Source organism: Macaca mulatta, chromosome 13 (assembly GCF_049350105.2).
Source record: "Macaca mulatta isolate MMU2019108-1 chromosome 13, T2T-MMU8v2.0, whole genome shotgun sequence".
Lineage (NCBI taxonomy): Eukaryota > Metazoa > Chordata > Mammalia > Primates > Cercopithecidae > Macaca > Macaca mulatta.
The window spans coordinates 110843523-110870305 of record NC_133418.1 but is presented as its reverse complement, the minus strand read 5'-3'; positions in this window follow the sequence as shown (position 1 = coordinate 110870305).

Genomic DNA, 26783 nt, shown 5'->3' with positions numbered 1-26783 from the left:
AGCCGGGGGAAATAAAAAACTCAACCTAGGAAAAAAGAAGTAAGAAACACCACTATTTGCAGAAGGCATGATATTATACACATAAAATCATTAGGATTCCACAAAAAAACTATTAGTACTAATAAACATGAGTGAAGTTGTAGGATACAGGATCAATACACAAAAATCAAGTGCATTTTCATACAATTGCAATAAACAATTCAAAATAAAATGAAGAAAATATTTGCATTTTAATAGTAAGAATAAAATACTTAGAAATAAAACTGTAATAAAAAAATTGTATAACACATATGCTAAAATCTCAAAAACAATTTAAAAAAACATAAATAAGTTGAAAGACATCCATGATCATCAATAGAGGACTTAATTTATTAAGATGATAATACTCCTAAAATAGATCTATCAGTTTAATGCAATCTCTATCAAAATCCTAAATCAAGTCCTGCAGAAATTAACACACTGATCTTAAAATTCATATGGAAACTCAGGGACTCAGAGTAGACAAAACTATCTTTAAAGAGAACAGTTGGAGGACTCATTTTGCCCCACTGTAAAAGCTTGCTACAAATATACAATAATAAAGACAACGTGGTAATTACATAATTATAATAATATAGATCAATGGGATAGAGTTGATAGTATAGAAATAGTCCCATACACTGGTGGCCAACTTAACTCAACAAACATGCCAAGAAAATTCAATCGGGAAACAAAACCTTTCTCAAAAAATTGTTCTGTGGCAGCTTGATATCTACATGCAAAAGAGTGAAGTGGAATGCCTATTTTACACCATGCACAAAAATTAGTCAAATGGATTGAATAGCTCATTAGAACTAATACTATACAATTCTTAGTAATAAATATTTATGACCTTGAATAGGCTGGTATATGTATAAATACATATTTATTACTATACTTTTTATACTGCATACTATATATACTATATATATCTGTATACTATATATATTTATATATGGTTTATGTATAAAAACAAGTCATATATATGGCTTATATAAGTCCAATTAATCTTTATATTTTTGGTCATATCACACATATATATGAAAAAGATTAATTGGACTTCATCAACATTAAAAGCTTTTCTGCCTCAAAGAACACAATGAAGACAGTGAAAAAGGAAGTCACTGAAAGGAAGAAATTGTTATCAAATCCTATGTTTCATAAAAGACTTGTCCAGGATATTAAAATATCTCTTATGACTCCATAATAGAAGTCAGATAACACAATTAAAAATTGGGCAAAAGATCTGAATAGGCATTTCTCCTAACAAAATATGCAAATGACCAATAAGCAAATGAAAAGATAATCATTATCTGTTGGGGAATGTAAGTCAAAACCACACTGAGATTCTACTTTATACCTGTAGGATGGTTATGATAAAAGTGATAGACAATAACATGAATTTCAGAGAAATTAGAACTCTCATACACTGCTGGTGTAAATGTAAAATTGTGCAGCTACATTGAGAAAATGTCTGAAAATTCCTCAAAAGTTTAAGCAAATAGTTAGCATATGATCCAGCAATTCCACTCCTAAATTTATATTCAAGATAAAACATTTGCACACACAAACACTTGTACATGAATGTTCAGAATGACATTATTTATCACATTAAAACATTTGAAACAGAGCCAAACATGGTGGCTCACGCCTGTAATCCCAGCAGTTACGGTGGCAGAGGAGCAGATCGCTTGAGCTCAGAATTTCAAAACCAACCTGGGCAACACGGCAAAACCCCATCTCTACTAAAGACAGAAAAATTAGCAGGTCATGGTGGCTCCTGCCTGTGGTCCCAGCTATTTGGTGGGCGCCGAGGCAGGAGGGTCACTTGCACCAGGAGGTGGAAGCTGCAGTGAGCTGTGATCCAGCCACTGCATTCCAGCCTGGGTGACAAAGCAAGATCCTATCTCACAAAAAAAAAGTGAAACCACCCAAATATTCATCAGCTGAACAATAGAAGTGAAGTGTCGTATATCATCAAAGTGAAATATTATTCTGAAATACAAGGAATAAGATACTGATACATGTGACAGTATGCGTGAAACTTGAAAATATGCTATGTTCAAGATAACCATCATAAAGGACCATATATGATATTGTTCCATTCACATGAAATGTCCAATGTAGCCGCATCTATTGACACAGAAAATGTACTAATTGTTATCCAGAGCTTGGTTGGTAGGGAGGGAGGTATTGAGAGGTAGAGAGTGACTTCTAAGGTGTACAGAGCTCCTTTTTGGGGTAGCAAAAATGATCTAAAATTTATCGTGATGGTGTTTGCATAATTCTGTGAATAAAATAGCATTGAATTGTGCACTTCAAATACGTGAGTTGTGCTGTTTTATATATATATATATTTCCATCTCAATACAGCTCTTATTAAAATATTCCATGAACATTCATATAAAGGTTGTTGTGTGGGTATTTGTTTTCGTTTCTCCTATATAAATACCTGAGTTAGATATTTGGGTTGTATAAATAGTGTTGTTTAACTTTGTAAGAACCTAGACTGTTTCTCCATGTAGTTTTACCATTTGTGTTTCACACAGCAATGTATAAAGTTTCCTTTTGAAATCTTAGCCCCACCTTAATCCATTTTAGTTTTCTTCTTCTTCTTCTTTTTTTTTTTTTTTTTTTTTTTTGCTGTGGTTTTCTTTTTTGAATGATAGAAATCATTCAGATCAGTTCCAAAAATGAGTAATATGCTCATCCGGTTCTCATGTATTTACTTGAGTTAGCAGTTATATTGATTCAGCAATCATTTTTAAACCATCTATTGTATACTAGGAACTTTGCTAGTCCTTTGAGATATAAAAATAAATAACATGTAGTTCCTGTTTCCAAGGAACATATCGTTTTCTAAAAGAATAGACAAAAAGCAATTAGGACAAAATAAATTATGCTCAACAATTGCTGTGCAAAAATAAACAAATAGCTCAGAAGAAAGAACAATAATTTCTAATCGTGTTGAATGGGAAAATTTTATGAGACTCTTGTGTTGGAAAATAACTAGATAGAAATAAGTATGCAAAAGGCGAAAAGCATGAAGAAAGTAACACAGACAAATAATAATGTTTAAAAATCAGTGTAGCTGGTATATTCACAGGAAAAGATGAATTATTACCTAATGGAAGCATATTTATGCAGAGGAGCCTCATCGGATTCATTGTATATCACGATTCCTGAATATTCTTGCTATTCTTTTGAGATAAAGGATCACTCACTGCTCTGCTCTGGTTTGCTAGGTTTCCTATCTGGAGGAAGGAAGCTTAATGATAGAAGACACATCGTTAGGTTAGCTTTTAGCCATGGATTCGAGTGGACGGAGGATCAACATGTCCTTTTCTTAGCAGTGAAATAGGTTGGTAGAAGCTCAATGAAACCTCAGTCTCTTGTAGGAAGTCAGAACTACACAGCAGACACCATAGCCTAAAGTAGTGCATTAAGAAACATTTTTCCATTTGCAAATGCTAAAAATGTACATTTGTTTTCTAGTTTATTCCATTCCCTATGGAACTGATTAATAAATCCAATAAATCCCCTTATATGCGAAGAATCTGTGAAGTAGTTGGGTATACTGGTTCCCAATGAATGGTGACACTGAGTCATGTGGAAACCCCAAAAGTTACAGTGGTGTGTATAAAGATAAACGTATAGTAAGTCCTGGGAAGTTGAGTAAAGGGTTTAAATAAGAAGAAAGTTTTTAAAAAGAGAGTAAAGAGCTTAGCAATAAAATTTAGTCTTAAGGCATAGGAATTAAAAAGTTTATGCTTCTGGTAGCTTAAAGAAAAAGAATTACAATCCAGTTAAAGGATTCCAGAAGTGTTTTACACACTGTTGCTGTAGAAGTCTAGATGAAGAAGCAGAGTTTATCTCTTCCTGAAAGCAGACAGTGAACCTCATTCTGATGCCACATCACTTTCAGTGTCCTTTGGGTGGGGTTTATGCTACACACTACCATAATGTTTTAAAAAATATCAATATGTTTAAACACGTATTACAGAAAAAGAAACCTAATATATATCCAGGTAGGAAAAATAGGTATTTTAATTATAATCTCTCCTTGGAGTCTGCCTGTTTACCTGAAACTTTGTTGAAATGCTGAAGGGAATATGTATTCAGCTAGCTCTAATTTAAACATTGGTAAACTTTATCATTTTAATTGGATCTGTTAATAACATTGATTTTAAACCTGGTGAAAATTAGAGCTGAATACATAAGTCAAATACACATGGAATCCTCAGTTTTCTGGATGCAAAGTGAATACTATTAATAGGAGGAAGTGGTTTAAAACACAAGAAAATCTATACATTTTCCTTTAAATGTTTGGATGTGAATGAAACATTTCCCTTAAATGTTTGCACGTGCTGGTTGTTCATGTGAAAATGAGCAGAATATTTCAAATTGGCTTTCCAAATTAAGATGGAGGAAAAAGAACTCTGACATATATGAGAAAAGATTATCTATGCCTAATTAAAGAATATAATCAAAAATTTTCTTCCCTGCACCTTTTCAGTCTTCATATTCTTATTCTGAGAGACATTAAGTGACTTCATTCCCTCATGATCAAATGATTATTCTCTCATAGTCAACTTCTCCCCCAAATTGTCTTGGTTTTACCTCATTCCCTAAGATCCATATTACTTATAGTTTTATAGTTATACTGATTTACAATCATGCAAAAACCAAAACAAGATTAAAACCTGAACGTTAGACAAATGAATATTAATCATCTTCGGTTCACAGATGTTGAAATGTCATCAAGTTTTAGCTGGTAGCTGCTGAGTATTTGTCATAAGCAAACCACGTAAGGCTTTACATTCATGTTTCATTTGATGCTAAAGATAAACTTAAGTTTGATGCTGTTATTATGTACACTTTCAAAAAAGTAAAGTAAGGACCATTATAGTTATATACAGTATTTTCAACAGCTATGTGGCAAAGGAGGGAATCTGACCCGTCTTCGAAATCCAGAGCTCAAGCAGTTTTTATAACCCCAACGTTCCAGCACTATTAGCTGGAAGTTGAGCAAAGCTTCCTAACTTGCATTCCACAGAAAACCTTATGATTGTACAATCATAATTTAATAAACCAGACAAGTAAGACACTACATGTAAATATGACACTTAAACAACGTGTAACATGGATTTTTTGTTGTGGTTGCTTTGTTTTGTTTTTCACTTAATCTAAAAAACAAAACAAAACAAGAAAAAAACTGTATACAAGTGCAGAACGTGCAGGTTTGTTACACAGGTATACGCGTGCCATGGTGGTTTGCTGCACCTACTGACCCATGCCCTAAGTTCCCTCCCCTCGCTCACCAGCCCCTGTAACATGGATTTTTGTAGCTCTATTGAGACTTAGTTCACACACTATCAATTTTACTTATGTAAATTATACAACTTAATGCCTTTTAGTGGATTCATAAAGTTGTGTAACCACTTTTAGATTATGTTGTAATCTAATTTCACTACAAAAAGAATACCTGTACTATTAGCAGGCACTTTACATCCCCATATCACTAGGTCACCATTGATCTAATTTTGGCTTTATAGATTTGTCTATTCTGGATATTTCATATAAATAGTATCATACAATACATAGTCTTTTGTGTCTGGATTTTTTCATTTACAATAACATATTCAAGGTTAACCTATATAGTACTGTGTATCACTTTATTTCTTTTCACTGGCAAATTATGTCCTATCAGATAGATACATCATGCATTATTTATCTGTTTATCATCTGATGGACATGTGTGCTGGTCATAGTTCTTTGGCTATAAAATAAAAATCAAACTAACTGCAGATATAGTACTTAAGCAATGTGGAACATTGCTATTAACCTTTTCAGAATGTGGCCAGCATGATTTCAGGGTTTCTGTTAACTCTAGTGTGGTACAGTTCTATATTTTTTCTAAATAAAGAAAATCTTAAAGTAATGAAATTGTTTATTTAAATATTTTACTTAAGTCAGATGGCATGTGTGTCGCAAGTTTCAGTAAGAATAGCAAATGAGTCTTCTGCAAACCCCATCAAAATACTATATAAGTAATAAAATAATTATTTAGGATATTAGTGATTTTTTTTTTTACCTAAAATAGGCCAAACTGATCACACATATTATAGAATGTGTCACAAAGCCATTGAAAGCTAAAATATTGCCCTTATCATGTCTAAATAATTTTACTAATTTGGACTTCGAATTTTAGATCTTTGTCTTTAGAAAGGATATACTCTTACTCTAAATAGTAGAAGGTGAATAACCTAAATTTATATATCTAGTTTGCATTTACAAAATGTATCTGTTGTTTTTTTCCTCCCCATCATTTATTAATCCTTCTTTTAATCAGAGCACTCTGATTTTTCTTTGAGGAACCACAAATTTCTCTCTATGTATTTCTGCTTGAGATAATGTCAGCTGCTGAACCCAGGTATGGCTAATTAGATTCATAATGAATAGATCAAAAAAATTCAAATGGCCAAATTATTATACCAATGCCACGCTCGGAAATTTGTTGCACTTCTTAAGGAAACGGATATTAGATTGGTGCAAAGGTAATCGCGGTTTTGCCATTACTTTCACACCAACCTATGTTTCCATGATGTTTTCTAAGCTGCTATTTTATAAGCCTAACAATGTTAGTGGTCATTTCTGTCACAACATAGGCAGAGCCTGCCTGAGAATGAAGCCAAACCAGAAAAAGTCGCCCAAGTAAATCCTGTGGCAGTACTTGAGCACCTCAATAAACTTTGTAGGGAGTCAGTCTATTATTAGACTGCAAATATCAAATATGGGAACTATTAATTCCTTCCATGTTGCCTAAGGAATTTTTTCTTTGTTTTCTTTCACCCATATTAAGAGGAGTCTCTACCTCCCAATAATGTCAAATCTGGAGTAAAGCTCAGATGTTTTGATTCTCAGATTCTGAGCTTCATGGTTTTCTTCTACGTCATAATACTTAGACTACTTGACTTGCCTTTGTGATCGCCAGAATGAGACCCAATTCTCACAGCACTTAATAGACCATATGTATTTAAAAAATATATTTCATCAACAAAAACAAGCCTTTGATGTATTGTGATATCAAACATGTTATGGCTCACAATAGCCAATGTTTTCTGTTACCAGATTCAGAAAAATATTCTAGTTATTGACTTTACATTTGGAGAGAGTCAGGGTCTGTACAATTTCCCGTCAGAGGATATATGAAATATCAGAAAACTTTCAAAATAGTATTATTAATTGTCAGACTTTGATTAATTAGTGGGTAACATTTAATTTCGAAGGTCATGACAACTGTTTGTTTTCTTAAGAAAATTTTCCTAGTGATATAGAAGCAATTAGAAGGGTAGATAAAATATTCCACTATTTTAGTTACATATGTGTATGGATACTGAATCAGGAGCTATTTTTAAAAATTTTAAAGTTATTCTTCTAAAAAATTTATTGAAACATACTATTCTATTTCATTTATATGATATTTTCAAAATGTTAAATCTATAAGAATAAGAAAGCTATAGGGATGTTTTGTGTATGCACATTAACAGATACGAGTGTACATATGCCTGTGTGTGGATGTGTGTATTTGTGTGTTTGTGTATGTGCAGAAGAGGAAAAGCCAACAAAAAGATAACAGCATAGGAGAGTTTTTGGTGTGATGGAATTTTTCTGGACCCTGATGATGGCGGTGGTTTTATAAATCTCTACATGTGTTAGAATTCATAGAACTGTACACTGAAAGTCAATTTTACTGTATGATAATTTGAAAAATTAGTAAAAAAGACTTGACTTATTTTGACAATAATTCAGACCCTTTCCTTCCTTAGGAAAGATGTCAAATGTCCATAAAAAATGACAGAAAGAGGAGATAGAAAATGTTTTCATGTGAGTTCCATTTTGTTAGAGTACTTAGCCTAAATACTTCTTTCAGTTCAGTTCTCATGTATTCTGTAGTTGTGAAAATAAATTTAATTTTTCTTGATTTATCAGGAAAAAAGACTTTCATGTTAAGCAGAAGTTAGATATTTGGTGAAAACATATTTCATATGTTTTATTTTTGATAAAATAACTTGAAAATGGGATTTTATACTTAAATGGTCGTGGTTATCTTTCCCCTCCCAAAAAGTCCTGCTCTAAGGAATTAGTATGATATACCAGAGCATTTTGTGTAAGTCATTGTTTAAAATTTAATGTAACTTAGAATTTAAGTATGGAGGCTCTGAAAACATCTAATTGTGTCCAAATCATATTCTGACTATAAATTGGGCTAGTCTATTTATCTCATTAGGTTGAGTAAATTTGATAATACATAAAGTGGCTTGAAACAACATCTGATATGAAGAATTCAATCTGCATTTGACAGATGAAGAAAATTAAACTCAATTATAAGTACGAAGCAGATGGCCTAAATTCACCCAACTAGTAAGTGACGCAATTGGAGTGAAAAATAGCACTGGTTGACTTTGAAGCCAGTGGTCAGGAAATTGTAACTTCAGCTTTATTCCCGTGACTTCTCAGATCTATCCTGAAACCATACAAAAGAAACTGCAAATGATTCCTTTATGTTTCTGAGCTAGCTTCTGAAGAGTAAGACACAACCAGCAGCCCCATCACAGAATGTCCTGTGTCTCCTGGAAAACAATCAGCAGTAGCTATCTCATTATGTTTCAAGGCTCTTACATTTTAATTAATCCACATCTTAGTTACTTCCACTTTTGATCATTGCTCATCCTAGCAAGATCTCCAGCCTTTTACTGCAGTCAAGGAGTTCTGGTGAAGAATCCATGTCAACAAGGAAGCACAACCTGAAAATATATATATACTGTCCGGGCGCTGTGGCTCACGCCTGTAATCCCAGCACTTAGGGAGGACGAGGTGGGCGGATCACAAGGTCAGGAGTTCGAGACCATCCTAGATAACACAATGAAATCCCATCTCTTCTAAAAGTACATCTATTTTTAAAGTATGGGCACCTATAGTCCCACCTACTTGGGAGGCTGAGGAGGGAGAATAATTTGAACCCGGTAGGCAGAGGTTGCAGTGAGCTGAGATCGTGCCACTGCACTCCAGCCTGGGCGACAGAACGAGCCTCTGTCTCAATAAATAAATAAATATATAAATACGAAGACGTTTGCACTAGAGGTGGACCTCTCACTCTCTTCACCTTCATTTCACAAGTGGGATTAAGCAGCAAGACTGACTTCTCCTCTTTTCCTCGTTCTCTTCTTCCTCCTCCTTTTCCTCTTCCTCTTCTTCACTATTCAATTACATAGTGAATATACAGACAATCCTAGACAATTCCTGATGTTACAATTTGCTCTATTTGAAGCAGTTATCTAAAGTAAGAACGTTTTATTAAAAAGACAAATAAGAAATTGTATAGGCCTCTTCTTCAAGCAATGATACCAGGAATCAAGATGCAATCTGCTTAAGTAAACTTCAGAATGAAATACGAGCCAATGTGTTTCATTTCAAAATATAATAATTCAGTAAGCATATGTATACTCATCACTGTAAAATGCATCATAACAGCATCTGTTCTTTGTATAGAACCTGTCCTCAGTACCTGATGACGCTTATGATCCCAAAGTAAGGAGAAGACAAATACAACAAGTCTAATCTGTATAGATTATGTATACTTTGTTATACCTAAGTACTATGTATAACAAAGCATGGAAATCATTTTGGCACTACGTTAATCAATACCAATGCAACCAATCTTTTCAAACAAGAAATGAAGAATACCCCATAAAACATAAACAAAGCATTAATAAGTAAATTGCTAAATAAAAAGCAGACATAATAAATGAAGACATAAAAAACACATAGAAGAAATTCAAAATAAATCTATAAAATATCTCCATCATTTATATTAGATTTCAATTCCAATACGGGCAATTTTTAGTTGCTTTATTATAATTCTATTTTATAATTTTTAAAAAGTCATTCTATATTAACGTATTTTTCAAAATTATTTTGTAAAATATGTTTTTAAAATATACAAGAGATTTGGAAATTAATATATACAATACATTTAATATTTTCTTTACTAAAAATTCTGTTTCTATTTATCAATTAACAAAAATAAGGATTCTATAGGTTAAAGTAGCATAAAACTCCTGCATTTTGAGTCTTAAACAATTAGATACTTATAGTGGATTCTAAAATATTTTTTCTGTTTATTTGATTAATCAGCATAAGCTGATAAAAACTGAGATTTTATTACTCAACTAATAAAGACTGACAAATGTCAAGGAAAAATATCTCACTTGTACATAATTTGTCACAAAGAAAAGAACAAAATTTGTATATTTTTATTCTGTCTCAAATAGGAACATTCAAATAGTCCATTACACATCCAGCATCATTTTAATGAACTTTAATGAGTCATTGATGCAGTCCAACAGTGCACAATAAATGCCAAAAATATTTGTGCCTGCTAAATTCACATATCTATTTTTTTAGTTTCTGAAATGATACTTCTATTTTTAATATGCACAGTTCCACATTGAAATGGGATACAATGAACTAAAATATGAAGCTTTTAAAATGAAATTAAAGGATACGTAAAAATCAGAACTGCTAAATTTAAATGGAAGTATTATTTTCATCCTAAAATTCTCATTTAATCAGGTTTAATTTGCTACAAAGTACATAGTCATTAAACTATACTAAGATGAGTCATAAGACACAAGACTAATGGAAATTTTAGAGATAATGTTGCAAATGAAAAAGGCAACTTGGAAAATAGAAGAAAGAGAGAGCAGTATTATTATATCAAAATGATTCCTTAAATTTATCATACCCCCCACAAAAAGTTTATTCTTATATAAAGTTAAGGTGATGTTTAATATTATTTTTTAATTGAAATGTTTTTAAAATTAAATTTTGGAGAAAATCTTTCCTCATCTAGCTAAAAAATTTACACTTGATACAAAACTTTAATCTTGAAAAAATGTTTCCTAAAATTATTTTTTATTAATTTATATTTTTTCCACCTCTCCTACAGTAAGTTTAAATTAAATTTAATATAATGCTAGTTTTTCCTTTAAAAAGAAGTGAAAACAGTAAAAATTAAATTATGAAAATCTCCAAGTCCCCACTGAAATGAGTCAGAAACTCTGACATAAGGAGATCAGATTAATTAATTTAATCAAAGGTGTTGTATACAGATGATATGTTTCAGATATCAAATATACTCCTTAAGTGTATTCATGAACATGCAGACCAGGGTGAGGTGCAGATGCCATTAATACCCATTCAGATGTTTTGTCTTTAAACCAAGTGGAGGTTCAACAGAAAGGAGTAATACTTTAAGGTTTTAACAGGGACAAATAGAGACTCATTGGAGGATGTGTCTCTGCCATAAAGAATGATCTTCAATTTCTTCAGCTCATTAACAGTCTTGACTACAATTTTTTTTAAAAATTCACTTCATGAACATTTATTCAACAGCATCAGATTAGGAAATGCTGTGGATGTGGGTGGTAGATAAGTATTGCCGCGTGTGGTTTCTTTTTTCCCTCATGCTCACAGTGTACCAGGAATAACAGGGAGTTATAATAAGTAACTACTGTAGAGGATAAAGCACCTGCATCTTGGATGCTTATCTGCCACGATGACTTCTGATTAACCTCAGCTCCGGGAATGCCTTTAAGATTTCTATTTTCCTGTAATTACCATAAATCCTGTCTGTAGGAAATTCTTGCTTTTCCCTGAAGGGTCGACTGTCCCACACATTCCTTCCCTGTGGAAGGAATAAGCTTTGGGTCTGAGGATAACAGTGCCAGGATCCACCATCTCCTCTCGAGGCTGCCAGGACATGGCTTCTGTTCCTAAGTCTCTATTAAATGTTTCTTTCTGAGAAACGGGATTTGTCACCTTCTTTCTTAGGCCTCTCAGCTCTCTCGGCCTTTGAGGGCAGTGTTGTGTATGTCTGCTCACCGTGGAACAACTATATATAACGGAAACTAACGTGAAGGTATAAGGGCATACACATGATATTCTAAGAACAAAGAAAATTAAAGAATGTATTCTGTTATTGAGAAATGCGAAGACTAGATGCCCTGTAATTCTATGTGGCTGGAAGAGGAGTTCCCAAACTTATTTAGCAACAGTATGGTTTTACCTTATTGTCTCTGTTAATACCTGACAAAAGAAGAGTTCTCAGGTATATCCTAGGAACTGATACATAGGAATTGTGGTTCCCAAACTGGTTGATCATTAGAAATACCAAGGTATTTTTCAGACTCTTCCTGGAGATCTTAATTCAGTGATTCAGTGTGTTTTTGGTAGGAACGCCAGGAGTCCAAGCTACTCCGGAGGATGAGACAGGAGGATTGCTTGAACCCGGAAGGCGAAGGTTGCAGTGAACTGAGATTGCGCCATTGCACTCTAGCCTGGACGACAAGAGTGAAACTCCGTCTCAAAAATAATATTAATAGTAATAATAAAAGAAAGGAAAATGAATAATATGAGAAGAGAAGGGGTTAAAGAAGCAATCCTGAGCACTGGATTCTAATCATTAGCCATGGTCACATTTTGAGCTAGTAATCTCAATTGAAAATTGTATGGGAAAGAGTGACGTGTAATCAGATTCTGCAGCTGGTTGGGCTCAAATCTATGAAGAGTCTTAGTTGTCATAAAGCATGAAACGTATTCAGTAAGTTTTTTTTCAAAAACATGGTTTAATCAAGGGATGATGTGATTATATTTGTTCTCTGGAATGACTGTTACGGTAATAACAAGATAGAAAGGGAGATTTATTGTAATAATCTTTGTATACTATGAACAACTTTTGGACCAGAATTGAGTCTGAAGGAGTGAAAAAAACAGATTTCAGAAGCAATTCTGAAAATGAATCACTAAGATGGATGATTTGGATTTCAGGGATCATATAAGGGACTTCAAGTCTTTAGCAGGAGCAAAAGAATTAACGGTAATGACATTAACTGATGAAAATGAAAGATGAAAATTTCAGTTTTGTGCATAATAATAGTTACTAACACTTATGGAGGGGTTTACTGTATACCAATTACCTTTCTAAGCTCTTAACATGTATGAAATTACCTATATCTGCCCTATGATGTAAGTACTATGTATAATACTATGTACTATGTTTCTAGGATATCAGTAAAGAAATTGAGCACTTAGGGGTTTACGAATTCACCCAATATCAAGAGTTAGTAAGCGGCAGAACAGGAATTGAAACTCAGTATAACTCTAGAACCTGTGCTACACACTATACTGATTCAGGGGTTGTTGACTTTCAGTAGACAATTTTCAGCAGACAAACGTACATACTGTTTTTTTAGTTCAGTTGGATATACGGATGCTGGTAGGATTTTAAAAACTAAAGACACTTCTCAGGTCTATAATGGCAAATCTTAATCTCCAGTGCTAGGATCAAGGCAGCATTAAGTCTTGGAGATATAATAATAGTTAATTTGCTTACAATGATATTCAAATAAGGGAATGGTGATACTTTCATTGATAACTGAAGACTTGAAAATGAGTAAGTGTGGCTACAGAGCATGTGACAACTCTGAAAGATGACAGCCATCTTTTTAATGGTTTTCCTGCCGATACATCGATGCCATTCCCCCACTGACAGGTAGAGTTTTTCTTCTCTTCTTGAATCTGGGCTGGCCTTAGTGACTAGTTTAATTAATAGAAACTTGCAGAAGATACATTAGAATCGAGGATATCAAAGCTGTACAGCTTCTGTTCTTTTCTCTTAGAAATCAATCTTCGGGAGGAGCTAGCGTATTTATTCATCCTTCTCTTGCTCTTCAATTTTTCTTACATACCACTCTTCCTTTTGGCATTAACTTTCTGTCTGACATCATACTTCAGTGATTGTTTATTGGTGATAAAGTCTGTCTGAGGTGTGTTTCTTTGCTTTCTGAAAATGAATTCATTCCTGCAGTATAATGTAACTTTGTATAAAATCCTTGGTGGAAAAGTATTCTACTATCACTTCATGGAATTTTTTTTAAAGGATTCCATTGATTCTACCGAGAAATCGGTTGCCAAGCAATTTATTCTTTGTAGATAAAATATCCTATTTTTTATATAGTTTTAAATATCCTTTTAAGATTTCCTCTCTAGTTTAAGCTGTTTTTCCATTGTGTCTTGGTATGTTTTTATTTGTATTTATGTGGCTTGTGGTTCTTCGATCGTTTGAAACTCTAATTTTATGACTTTTATAAGTATGAGGGAGTTCTCAGGCATTATGTCTTCAAATATTTCTTCCTCATTCTCCTCTCCCCTTTCCTTCCAGGAAATGCAATATGTACAAACTTCACCTTTTAACTGTTTCATATGTATCTTAATAATTTTTTCTGCAATTGCAACAGTAATGCCTCTAGGCTTCAGCATGGATACTATCTTCTGTTTGAGTAACTCCTTGTTAGTTGACAAATGCCTCTAGAATAAAAGTGATGGCAAATGTAATTCTTATTTCTTGAGACTTCTATTCTCTCCAGGAACTTGGCTTCGTAAGTGTTTGCCAATTTAGTGACTTTATAACGTCTTATAAAACAGTTTTGAACAGGTTTCAAATTCTGTTAATAGGAGGACTAATTAAGAAGATCAGTTTGTCTAATATGAAGTAGATGAATTACCTAAAATAAGTTTCAATGTCATATCAAAAAAACAGTCAACTTTCACTTCAAAAATGTTTATTTAATGGGAAATAGAGAAATATATGTGTGTATATATATATGTATCTGCTGTTCAAATGGAACATGTTCATACACCAGGAAGTAGCAACTGTCATTAACATTTGGTGAATTTTATAATTTTATACCAAGCACTCACTGTGTATAATTAAATGTAGAAATATAAAAATGAATTGATAGAAAGAAAAAATGAAGAAATTGAAGATATTTTAAATGGCATTTTATTATGTATACTATTTTAATTAAAATAATTACATTTTGAATTTATTTGAATTTACCTGTAAGAAGAAAAACTAAAATTCAATGGAAGGAATTTCAAAAGTTCAAATTCATGCTTTTTCATCATTTTCCCTTCACAATGTCAACTTTTATAATGTTTATGTTATCTTTTTAAAGTAACTTGTATAGTTTTAATCTTCCATATTTCAATGTATACCTTACTTGCTGGCTTTCTTTAGTGAATATTTTATTATTTCTGAGTTTCTTAAAGATGTATCTGCTGCTACAGTTTGTCATTTAATTGTATTTTAGGTGATAGAAAGCGTTTATTTTTTAAATTATTTTTAATTCAAGGATGAATTTATGTGTATTTATGTGTTTATGTTATATTTATTTGTGCTTTTTTTTTTTTTTTTTTTTTTTTGACCTGGATTCTCCCTCTGTCAGCCAGGCAAGAGTGCAATGGCTTGATCTCGGCTCACTGCAACCTCCTCCTTCAAGGTTTAAGTGATTCTCCTCTTTCAGTCTCCCAATTAGCAGGGATTACAGGCGTCTGTCATGACACCCGGCTAATTTTGGTGTTTTTAGTATAGACAGGGTTTTGCCATATTGGCCAGGCTGGTCTTGAACCCCTGACCTCAGCTGATCCAATCAATAATTGAAAATAGTTTGTAAATTGTATGAAAACCAAACAAAGGAAAACCCTTTTACTTTTGATGCTCAGTGTTTTCCACTCTTTAGTTTACTGTAAATACTGTTTCTTTAAATGCAGCATTGGAACATATGCTACGTACTCATAGATGTGTATAAGAAGACGAGGAGAGTTCTATAATGGCACATATATAATGGGACCCCCTGAAAGATTCAAAATTCACCCTGGCTTCTTCATCCTTAACTCTATTGTTCTTTCTATGGATAGCAGCTTCTGTGAATACCTGTGGTATAAGATTGGCCATTCTGCTGCCTAAATTTCTACTTTCTAGGACCTTTGATTCTGTATTCAGTACAGTTACATACATTATCTTATAAAACTATCACTACAAATTTATATGAAGACTAACTACATTAATATTTTCCACTGGAAATATCTCAAATATCCAAATAATTATGCAGCTAATTGTTGTACTAGTTTACCATGTTTTATGAAAAATGAAAATTCAGACAAATTAATTTTCACAAATATTTATTAAGTGATTCCTATGACCAAGGCACAGATTTTTGTTGTTGTTGTTGTTGTTAATAGAAATTTCTTTATTAAATGTGCTGTAGCTACTAATCCTGGCCTGGTCTATTTCTGTCACGCACTGACCAAGAAGCTTTTGGCCTAATGAGGAAAGTTAAGTCATTGGTTTTTGGAAAACTTTCCCATTCCCTAAAGGCTGATTCTCGACTTTCTGTCTTCCCTCTTCAAAGATCAGAGAAATAAGTTAAACAGAAAATGAAAGATACCCTTCCACAGGAAGCTATAATAATAAAGATTGTTTAGTTCACTCTCCTCTTGTTACTCTTTCAATCATTGAATCCCTAGTTTCTTTAACAAACAAGGGTATTTTCTTTTGGCAACATGTCATTGACCTACTTGTACTGTATCAGCCATATTTTTCAGGAAAAAAAAGTAAGATACAAAGAGAGATAAAGTAGTCAAATGACAGCAAATCAAATAAAGAGGGTCTTTGTTTCCATTCAACTTCGTTTGTAATCATGTTTCCTCATGTCTAAAATCCCTCTCTCTAGTGTGGTGAACTCATGCGGTCTTTAATTCATATCAAGAGCTTTCTTGAAAAATTTAATTTTGTTTTTGCTTTTCATCTTTGCTACTTTCCTTCTTCAAATTCCATGCTTCTAGATAGTATTGCTAGTTAGCTTTCACAAAACCATTCTTGGATGCTAATTCTATATGCTTTTCAGAGGCAAAGTTAGAGTTCTATTGGCCAAAAATGTTTAACTTCCATTCTATACTAATAAATTGTTTTTTAATGATAGCATTACATTTTCTTAAAGCATTCTGAGCCTGTTTACTTCAATGACAAATATATCAAACATTTTCTTGCATAAAGTGACCTCTCCGAGAGATCTTCTTTGAAATACAGGCTACGAAGGCAGTCAGGTCTTTCTTGACACCAACAGTTCCATTCTTACTAACCTCAAGTGTTACAAAGAGCTGTAAGAGGTCTACAATTGGGAAAATAAACTTTGTCAAGGAGTAGGCCAGGGAAGACTTAGCAGAAATCCCATTTTATATTGATCTTTCAGAGAAGTCGAAGATATTTATAAAAACAACAATAGAATAATAGCAAAACATTACAGGTTGATAGTGAATTCATATGTAGACCTAGATACAGAAGCAGCAGGATGAGAGTAGAGAAGCACAATTATTTTCATTGGATGAAAATCTAAGTCGCACATATGAAAAGATAAGAAAGTAAGGCTGTATTTGTGTCACCAACTAACCGCTAGTTCAATCAGTCCTTAGTCCGAAGCAAGACATTATTTACATTTGAGGAGCCATGCATAGCTAGTGCATTAAAAGAATGCCATATTTTATACCATAAAGAAGTGAGAGCAAGTGTTTAGATTAGAAAAATTGAGTAGCAGAGAATAATTGCACTTTCTGAGTCTCTTGTTGACCTTCTTTTGGGAAAACCATATGAAAATCTTTAGTTTCTAATAGAAAGGCTGTTTATGTAGTTCTGGTCTCAATTATTTAGGGCCCCTATTTCATTTTATTGCATTTTATGTCTTGTACCACATGATCACTTTTCTTGGCCATATGAAAATATTGTATAATAAAAATACTGGAATGTTGAACTCTCAGGTTTAGATCCTTCTCAAGAAAAGTAGAAATTAAGAAAAAAGACATAGAAGGGCATTAATGTAACTATTTGATTATTTTATTTTCTAAAGTATCAACTGCCAATGGAGTGAATTAGATTTTTTCAAAAATCAAGAAATATGAAGTTGAATATAATTATCACTGATTAATAGCTGTGGTTCAGTAAACTGTTGTTTCAAAATCTACATATATAAATATTACTTACTACAAATATTTATAAAATACATAAATATTTATATCTATCTATCTATATATAAATATGACCTATTATATTTACCATATGTATTTATCAAATATTTATACTTATTTATATATTTGCTATGTTTATATTATATATTATATAACATATATTTAATATCATGTATTATATATTTAATATAAAGTATATATTTATATATATTTACATTTACCAAATATATATGTATACAATTACCAAATACATATATATGGTACATGTTTGTAGTAAGTTATATTTTATATAGATTTTATATACTTTTTTTTTTTTTTTTGAGACGGAGTCTCGCTCTGCCGCCCAGGCTGGAGTGCAGTGGCCGGATCTCAGCTCACTGCAAGCTCCGCCTCCCGGGTTCCCGCCATTTTCCTGCCTCAGCCTCCCCAGTAGCTGGGACTACAGGCGCCTGCCACCTCGCCCGGCTAGTTTTTTGTATTTTTTAGTAGAGACGGGGTTTCACCATGTTAGCCAGGATGGTCTCGATCTCCCGACCTCATGATCCGCCCGTCTCGGCCTCCCAAAGTGCTGGGATTACAGGCTTGAGCCACCGCGCCCGGCCAGATATACATATTATATGTATATTTACATGTACTATATCCTTCAGGGGATATTTTAGTACCTAATTGGTATGCTTGATCTCATACAATATAAACATTATTCATCTGTATCAGAGCATTCTACTTTATGCTAAGTACACAGAAACAATCATAACATAGTTATTCAAAACATGTATAATGAAATTAGGGATACTTTTTTGTTAATTTTTACGTTCTTGTCACAAGATAATGTATCAGGCAGAGAGTATGTTTCAGGAGTGAAAACTAAAGACAGAGAACAAGATATAGAAATAAAAGGGTAATTCAGTATCCAAAATGTCCAGTTCTTAAAAAATGAGAGATTAAACAAAACAGACAGGTAAATGCAACCTATACACAGAGGAAATTAAATAGACAATAGAAATTGCCTTTGAGTGCCCCCAGATGGTGGATTAACCAGATGAACCATCAAACAAGCTGCACTTTGGTGTGGAGAAGTGTTGATGGACGAATAAGTCAAGTTTGTCAGAGAAACAGAACCAATAACATATATATGTATGTACACACACACACACGTTATGTAAGATATAGATAAAAATTATGTATATAAATATTTTATATCTCTTTCACACAATTATGGACTCTGACAAGTGCAGTATCTGCATTCTATTTACCAGTTAGAATTCAAAGGCTGTCATGCACTTATAGAACAAAGTGGACCTGGTGTACCAGCTTGAGTCTGAAGCCTAGATAACCAAGAAGAGTCAAAGTTCAAGTTCAAAAGCCATCCGCCAGCGGAATGCTATTTTATTCTAGGGAGGGTTCACCTTTTATTTTATTCAAGCCTTCGAATGATGATATGAGGCCCACCCAATAACAGAGGTTAATTCTCTCTCTTGTTCACCACCCTCTAGCTTTCCTGAATTCCTTTAGGACTCTCAGACCCTAGAGATTTTTCCATGTGTATTCAAATGCAATGGTGGCTGCATTTCCACCCCTCAGAAATCAGGCTGAATGAATACACACACACACTCACACACATATATGTGTGTGTGTTTTGTGTAGCTATATATGTATATATATACATATGTATATTTGGTAGTTTGACCCTGGATCAATCCACCTATTTTATCCCTTCACTTGTTTATCTGTAGCACAATTCTATCTTCTTGAAAATATATAATTCAGTCATTGATTTGTTTTATTTCCTCACAGTCTGTCACTTCACTTGAATGTAGGCTCATAAAGGAAGAAAACACACACTGATTCACCGTGTTTTTTTTGGAGTCACAGTCTGGCTATATTGCCCAGGCTGGGAGTGCAGTGGTATTATCATAGCTCACTGCAGCCTCAACCCCCCAGACTCAAGCAATCCTCCCACGTCATTCTCCTGAGTAGCTGGGACTATAGGCATGTGCCACTGCACCTGGCTACTTTTTAAATTTTTTGTAGAGATGGGGTCTCACTATGCTGCCTAGGCTGGCATGCTTGCTCACCTTTGTATATCAAAGATTTAGCACAGAATCTGGCACATAATATTTGCACCACAAATACTTGTTAAAAAGATGAATACAAAAGCTTCTGGTTGCTAAATAATTTTACAGCTGACGGACACCTTTCATCAAAGTCTAATCAATTACTGATTCACAATAATTCTATGCCTAAAAATCATTGCAAAGATATTAAACGCTTAGGCTGGCCAATAACTTTCCCAGGGACATTTTTAGCTCTGTGCTTTGACTATCTATATACATTTTTGGAGAAGAATGTCTTCATATATCTGATGAAAAAGAGTCACTAGTGAGCGGGATAACCCTGAAGTTAATTGAGACAAATTACTTTAATTGCTACAAATCCAAAAAAGCAACATAGTCCTTCCAGTTCAAATATTTAAATCAGTAAATAATCATTGAGCATTTTCCAGTGGCAAGGTCCTAGAAAACTATTCAGAGATGAAAATACTAATAATACTTTTCTTCAAGAATGATTCAATCTATATAAGATGGAGGTGAGAATAATAATGGTGAAAATATGATTGATGTATTAATATAAACATATGTGTGTGTGTGTGTGTGTGTGTGTGTGTGTGTGTGTGTGTGTGTGTGTGGTGGGGGGAGCTTTAAAGGAAGGAATTATTTTGATTTGCTTAGGTAAAATGCTTTTAGGTCAATGAAATATGTGGCTTTTGCACTGGGCCTTAAAAATTTGAATTTAGAGATGCTGAGATGATTAATAAAGGAAATTTCAAGGCTGAAGCTACAATATAAAGAAATGCTGGAGTAAATTGCTATTTTGACTGATGAGTTGTGGTTCTGGATTCTGACTTACTTTTACTAATCAATGAAAAACAAGCAAAAAGAGTTGGGGGGAAGAACTCTAAAAAATAGATCCAAGAAGTGAAAATTTAAATAATAATACCTGGTATTTCCTTCACTATTTTTAGAGTAAATTTTTCTGTGAGATAAGCCTGAGACAATGAAGAACCTCATGATTAATAATAGTTTTAAAATTATTGTAAAAGGCAAATTAATTAATTTTCCAATGAAACCTATGATACATGCCTATTTCTTCTTAACTTGCAGCCAAAATCTTTCTTAAAGCAACTGCATTTTCAGGGTTATTCCAGGTCTGTAGTTCTTGATCTATAAAACCAGAAATAGAAGCCCTCTCTGTGTCTTTTTATAATTTTTGTCTACCAGTAACTTTGGAATATATATGCGTTTATTCCAGAAAGAAAGTGAATGCATATCATTAAGACTTTACATTCTAGTACCTTATGTACCATCTTTGTGGTATGTGTTAAATATGTCACAAGTTCTTATGACAACCCATGTGAAGATTAGTGGATTATCATCATTTTAACTGATTGACAAGAGCAAAACTGATCTATGACATTCCTTTTAGCATTGTTTCTTCCTGCTGTCATATATTTTATGGTTTTAGGAGCCAAGTCATATATTCGTTAAATTTCAACTAGTAGCATAACATACCTTCTTTTAAAAATAGTGCATTTAATATACAATTTATCAAAATTCTTGTGTCTGACTTAAAGATGTGGAGGAAGAAATGGAATAGTAACATTACCAGTGTCAATCGAGGTAAAAAGGAAATGAAGTGCCCATTATCAATGAATGAATGCATGTGTGGATAAAAATAGAATTAGATATGTGTGAATGAATCAATTCAGAATTCCAGCATATTAGGAAATCTTCATGTGGTTTAGAGATGGTTGATAAATTCAGGTTAGAAATAAGTAAACAGAATATCACCCATCTTTCTGTAGCTCTCTGACTACCCAGTTCCTCTTTTTGTGTAAATAGGAAGCATATTTCAAATACACTTAAATATGTATCAGAAATTAGATAAGAATTCCAGAAAATAAAAGTGTCCACAATTTAAATAATTCTGTAGAAAAATAATGTCCTAAAAATTATATGTCCTTTGCATGTACTCTTGAAAATTCTAATGTCCTCACTTGCTCTAATAAACTTTTAAAAAACATTATCTCATTTAATCCACAGAGAAAATAGCTAGCTTATTCTAGGTTAGGCCGATGGTAAAAGGCAAGGCAAAGATTTAAGCCAGCATCTGATTCCAAAGGCTGTCCTTTGTTATGCAAATTAACAAGCTTCCCCACTGTGGGAAAATATTTCCCCTCCTAATCATTTATAGGAAGGAGACAAATCTGCTACCAACCTCTGATGAGTATTGCTTTATCTCTTCAATTCAATTATATTTATAGCTTTATCTGAATACACAAATGCAGACATCCCCACAGGCATCATCGTGAAGTATATTATTGTTATTTGTTGTTTCTATATAGTATTAAATGATCACATCTTGATAAATTAAAACCTGCTCCTGGGAGTTGTAAAATAATGTTTGAAACATCAGTGTTCATGTTGTCAGTAAGAATTTTTGAATTCCTAGAGGGTAACTAACTGTAAAATAATAAGCAACTGATTTAGAGATCTCAAACTTTTCATCAATCAAAAGAGCTGCTCTCGCCGCTGTGACTCTTCACCAATGGTCAGTCCTACATGAAGCAGGAAACACACTACTCCTATTAATTTATCAGAATGTAACTAATATTGATTTAGCAGTCTATTCATTTCATTATCTCCTAAATCACAGGAAAAGCTAACTGGCAAGGCTGAAACAAGGCATTAAACAAAATACCGTTATGGTTTTGCAAAGAAACAATACAATTGTTTATGCAGACAAAGAATCTTCAGAAGTTGACCGGCAATGCATACTTGCTGAAGAAATACATTCTATCCTGGCTCTAGCACTGAAATACTATGTGGTGTGGGGAAGTAATTTTATTCACTCTGGTTTTACCTTTTTAAAATGAAAGAATTGACCTCTAAGTGTCTTCTTACTTTATATTTCTCAACCTGGGAAGCATAACAGTGACTTAGAAATAAATATTCTAGATTAGTGCTCTCCAAAATAAATGTTCGTAATAAAGTAAATGTTCAATATCTGTGCTGTCCAGTAAGATATTCACTATCCTACATAGCTCTTGATATCTAAGATATTTGTAATGTGGTTAGTATAAGTGAAGGCCTGTAATTTAAATTTCTTTTAAATTAAACTAATATAAATTTACATATCCATATGTGGTTAGTTGCAACTCTATTGCCCAGTAAAGTTTTAGATGGGAGTGATTTTGTAGATTGTTGAAGTTTCTTGGAGTGTCATTATTATGATTATTAAAGTCATTTATTTAGGGATCATTCTTTGAAAGGCAGTTGACTGTGACTGAAGGGCAATAGACTAAGAAGTTGAGTTTTAATTTTAGCTTTGACTTTAACTTGCCATTTGACATTAGCAAACAATTTTATCCCAGTGGTTTATAATTTGTTTATGACTTTTTTTAAGAGGCCATGCCCAATGACTTCAGTATAGCGAATACTGAACACATATTTTTCCTAAGAAAACAATACATAAAGTGATAAAACTATTAGAAGCAACTTTTTCAGAACTCTGAAAACTAATGAAAAGCTTCAACAAACCAAGGGAATACTTAATATAGAAAAACAATTGGTAAAATAGCTGTGTAGCATTTTAACTTACCCTCACACCTTTTCTGAATCCCTCTGAAGAGGACTTGAAGACAATAGTCCATATGCCCAGTAAAGGTACCTGAGTAAGCAAGACACAGCTTACTTTTAAAAAATTGGGGTTTTTTGTTTTATCTGTTTGGTAGATTTCTGAATGACTCATACAAAAGCCTTGCCATTTTCTTCCATACCTCAGGATTCTTCCAGGGTTGAGGCAGCTTTCCAAGAAGGATTTGTTTAAAATATTCAAAGGCGGCAGGGCAGGCAAGATGGCCCCGTCAGAACAGCTCCGGTCTGCAGCTCCCAGCAAGATCAACACAGAAGGTGGGCGATTTCTGGATTTCCAACTGAAGTACCAGGCTCATCTCATTGGAACTGGTTAGACAGTGGGTGCAGCCCGTGGAGGGCCAGCTGAAGCAGAGTGGGGAGTCGCCTTACCTGGGAAGCACAAGGGGTTGGGGAACTGTCTCCCCTAGCCAAGGGAAGCCATGAGGGACTGTGCCCTGAGCAACTGTGCACGCTGGCCTAGATACTATGCTTTTCCCATGGTCTTCACAACCACAACCTACAGACCAGGAGATTCCCTCGGGTGCCTACGCTACCAGAGCCATGGGTTTCAAGCAGAAAACTAGGCAGCCTTTTGGGCAGACACCGAGCTAGCTGTAGGAGTTTTTTTCATACCCCAGTGGTGCCTGGAATGGCAACTAGACAGAACCATTCACTCCCTGGGAAAGGGGGTTGAAGCCAGGGAGTCAAGTGGTCTAGTTCAGCGAATCCCACCCCCACAGAGACCAGCAAGCTAAGTTCCACTGGCTTGAAATTCTCACTGCCAGCACAGCAGTCTGAAGTCGACCTGGGACATTTGAGCTTTGTGCACGCGGAGGGGCATCCGCTATTACTGAGGCTTGAGTAGCCAGTTTTCCCCTCACAGTGCAAACAAAGCCTCTAGCAAGTTCCAACTGGGCGGTGCCCAGTGCAGCTCAGCAAAGCTGTGGTAGCCAGACTGCCTCTCTAGATTCCTCCTCTCTGGGCCAGGCATCTCTGAAAGAAAGGTAGCAGCCCTGGTCAGGGGCTTACAGATAAAACTCTCATCTCCCTGGGACAAAGCACCTTGGGGAAGGGGCAGCCTGCGGCTCTGAAGACAGCAGCAGATCTCCCAGCACAGCGCTGCAGCTCTGCTAAGGGACAGACTGCCTCCTCAAGTGGGTCCCTGACCCCTCTGCCTGCTGACTGAGAGATACCTCCCAGCAGGGGTTGACAGACACCTCATACAGGAGAGCTCCAACTGCCATCTGGCAGGTGCCCCCCTGGGACAAAGCTTCCAAAGGAAGAATAGGCAGCAATCTTTGCTGTTCAGCAACCTCCGCTGATGATAGCCAGGCAAACACGGTCTGGAGTGGACCTCCAGCAAACTCCAGCAGACCTGCAGCAGAGGGGCCTGACTGTTAGGAGGAAAGCTAACAAACAGAAAGGAATACCATCAACACCAACAAAAAGGACGTCCACACAGAAACCCCATCCGAAGGTCATCACATCAAAGACCAAAGATAGATAAATCCACGAAGATTAGGAAAAAACAGCGCAAAAAAGCTTGAAAATTTCAAAAACCAGAATGCCTCTTCTATACCAAAGGATCACAACTCCTTGCCAGCAAGGTAACACAACTGGATGGAGAATGAATTTGATTCATTGACAGAAGTAGGCTTCAGAAGCTAGGTAATAACGAACTCCTTCCAACTAAAGGAGCATGTTCTAACCCAATGCAAGGAAGCAAAAACCTTGAAAAAAGGTTAAAGGGATTGGTAACTAGAATAACCAGTTTAGAGAAGAACATAAATTACATGATGGAATAAAAATACAGCACGAGAACTTCATGAAGCATACACAAGTATCAATAGCCAAATCAATCAAGCAGAAAAAAGCATATCAGAGTTTGAAGATCAACTTAATGGAGTAAAGCATGAAGACAAGATTAGAGAAAAAGGAATGAAAAGGAATGAACAAAGCTTTCAAGAAATATGGGACTACATGAAAAGACCAAACCTACATTTGTTTGGTGTACCTGAAAGTGACGGGGAGATTAGAACCAAGTTGGAAGACACTCTTCAGGATATTATCCAGGAGAACTTTTCCAACCTAGCAAGATAGGCCAACATTCAAATTCACAAAATATAGAGAACACCACAAAGATACTCCTTGAGAAGAGTAACCCCGAGACACATAATTGTCAGATTCACCAAGGTTGAAATGATGGAAAAAATGTTAAGGCAGACAGAGAGAAAGGTCAGGTTACCCACAAAGGGAAGCCCATAAGACTATCAGCAGATCTCTTGGCAGAAACCCTACAAGCCAGAAGAGAGCGGGGGCCAATATTCAACATTCTTAAAGAAAAGAATTTTCAACCCAGAATTTCAAATCCAGCCAAACTAAGCTACATAATGAAGGAAAAATAATTTTTTTTTTTACAGACAAGCAAATGCTGAGAGATTTTGTTACCACTAGGCCTGTTTGTACCACTAGTGCTTACAACAGTTCCTGAAGGAAACACTAAACATGGAAAGGAACAACTGGTACCAGCCACTGCAAAGACATACCAAATTGTAAAGACCATTGACATTATGAAGAAACTGCATTAACTAATGGTCAAAACAACCAGCTAGCATCATAATGATGGGATCAAATTCACACATAATCATATTAACCTTAAATGTAAATGGACTAAATGCCCCAATCAAATGATGCAGACTGGCAAATTGGATAGAGTCAAGATCCTTCAATGTGCTGTATTCAGCAGACCCATCTCATGTGCAAAGACACATATAGGCTTAATAAAAAGGGATGGAGGAATATTTAGCAAGAAAATGGAATGAAAAAAAAAATAGAGGTTGTAACTCTAGTCTCTGATAAAACAGACTTTAAACCAGCAAAGATCAAAAGAGAAGCAGAAGGGAATTACATAATGGTAAAGGGATCAATGCAACAAGAAGAGCTAACTATCCTAAATAGATATGCCCCCAATACAGGAGTACCCAGATGCATATAGCAAGTTCTTAGAGACCTACAAAGACACTTAGACTCCCACACAATAATAATGGTAGGCTTTTACACCCCACTGTCAATATTAGACAGATCAACAAGACAGAAAATTAATAAGGATATTCAGAACTCGAATTCAGCTCTTGACCAAGTGGACCT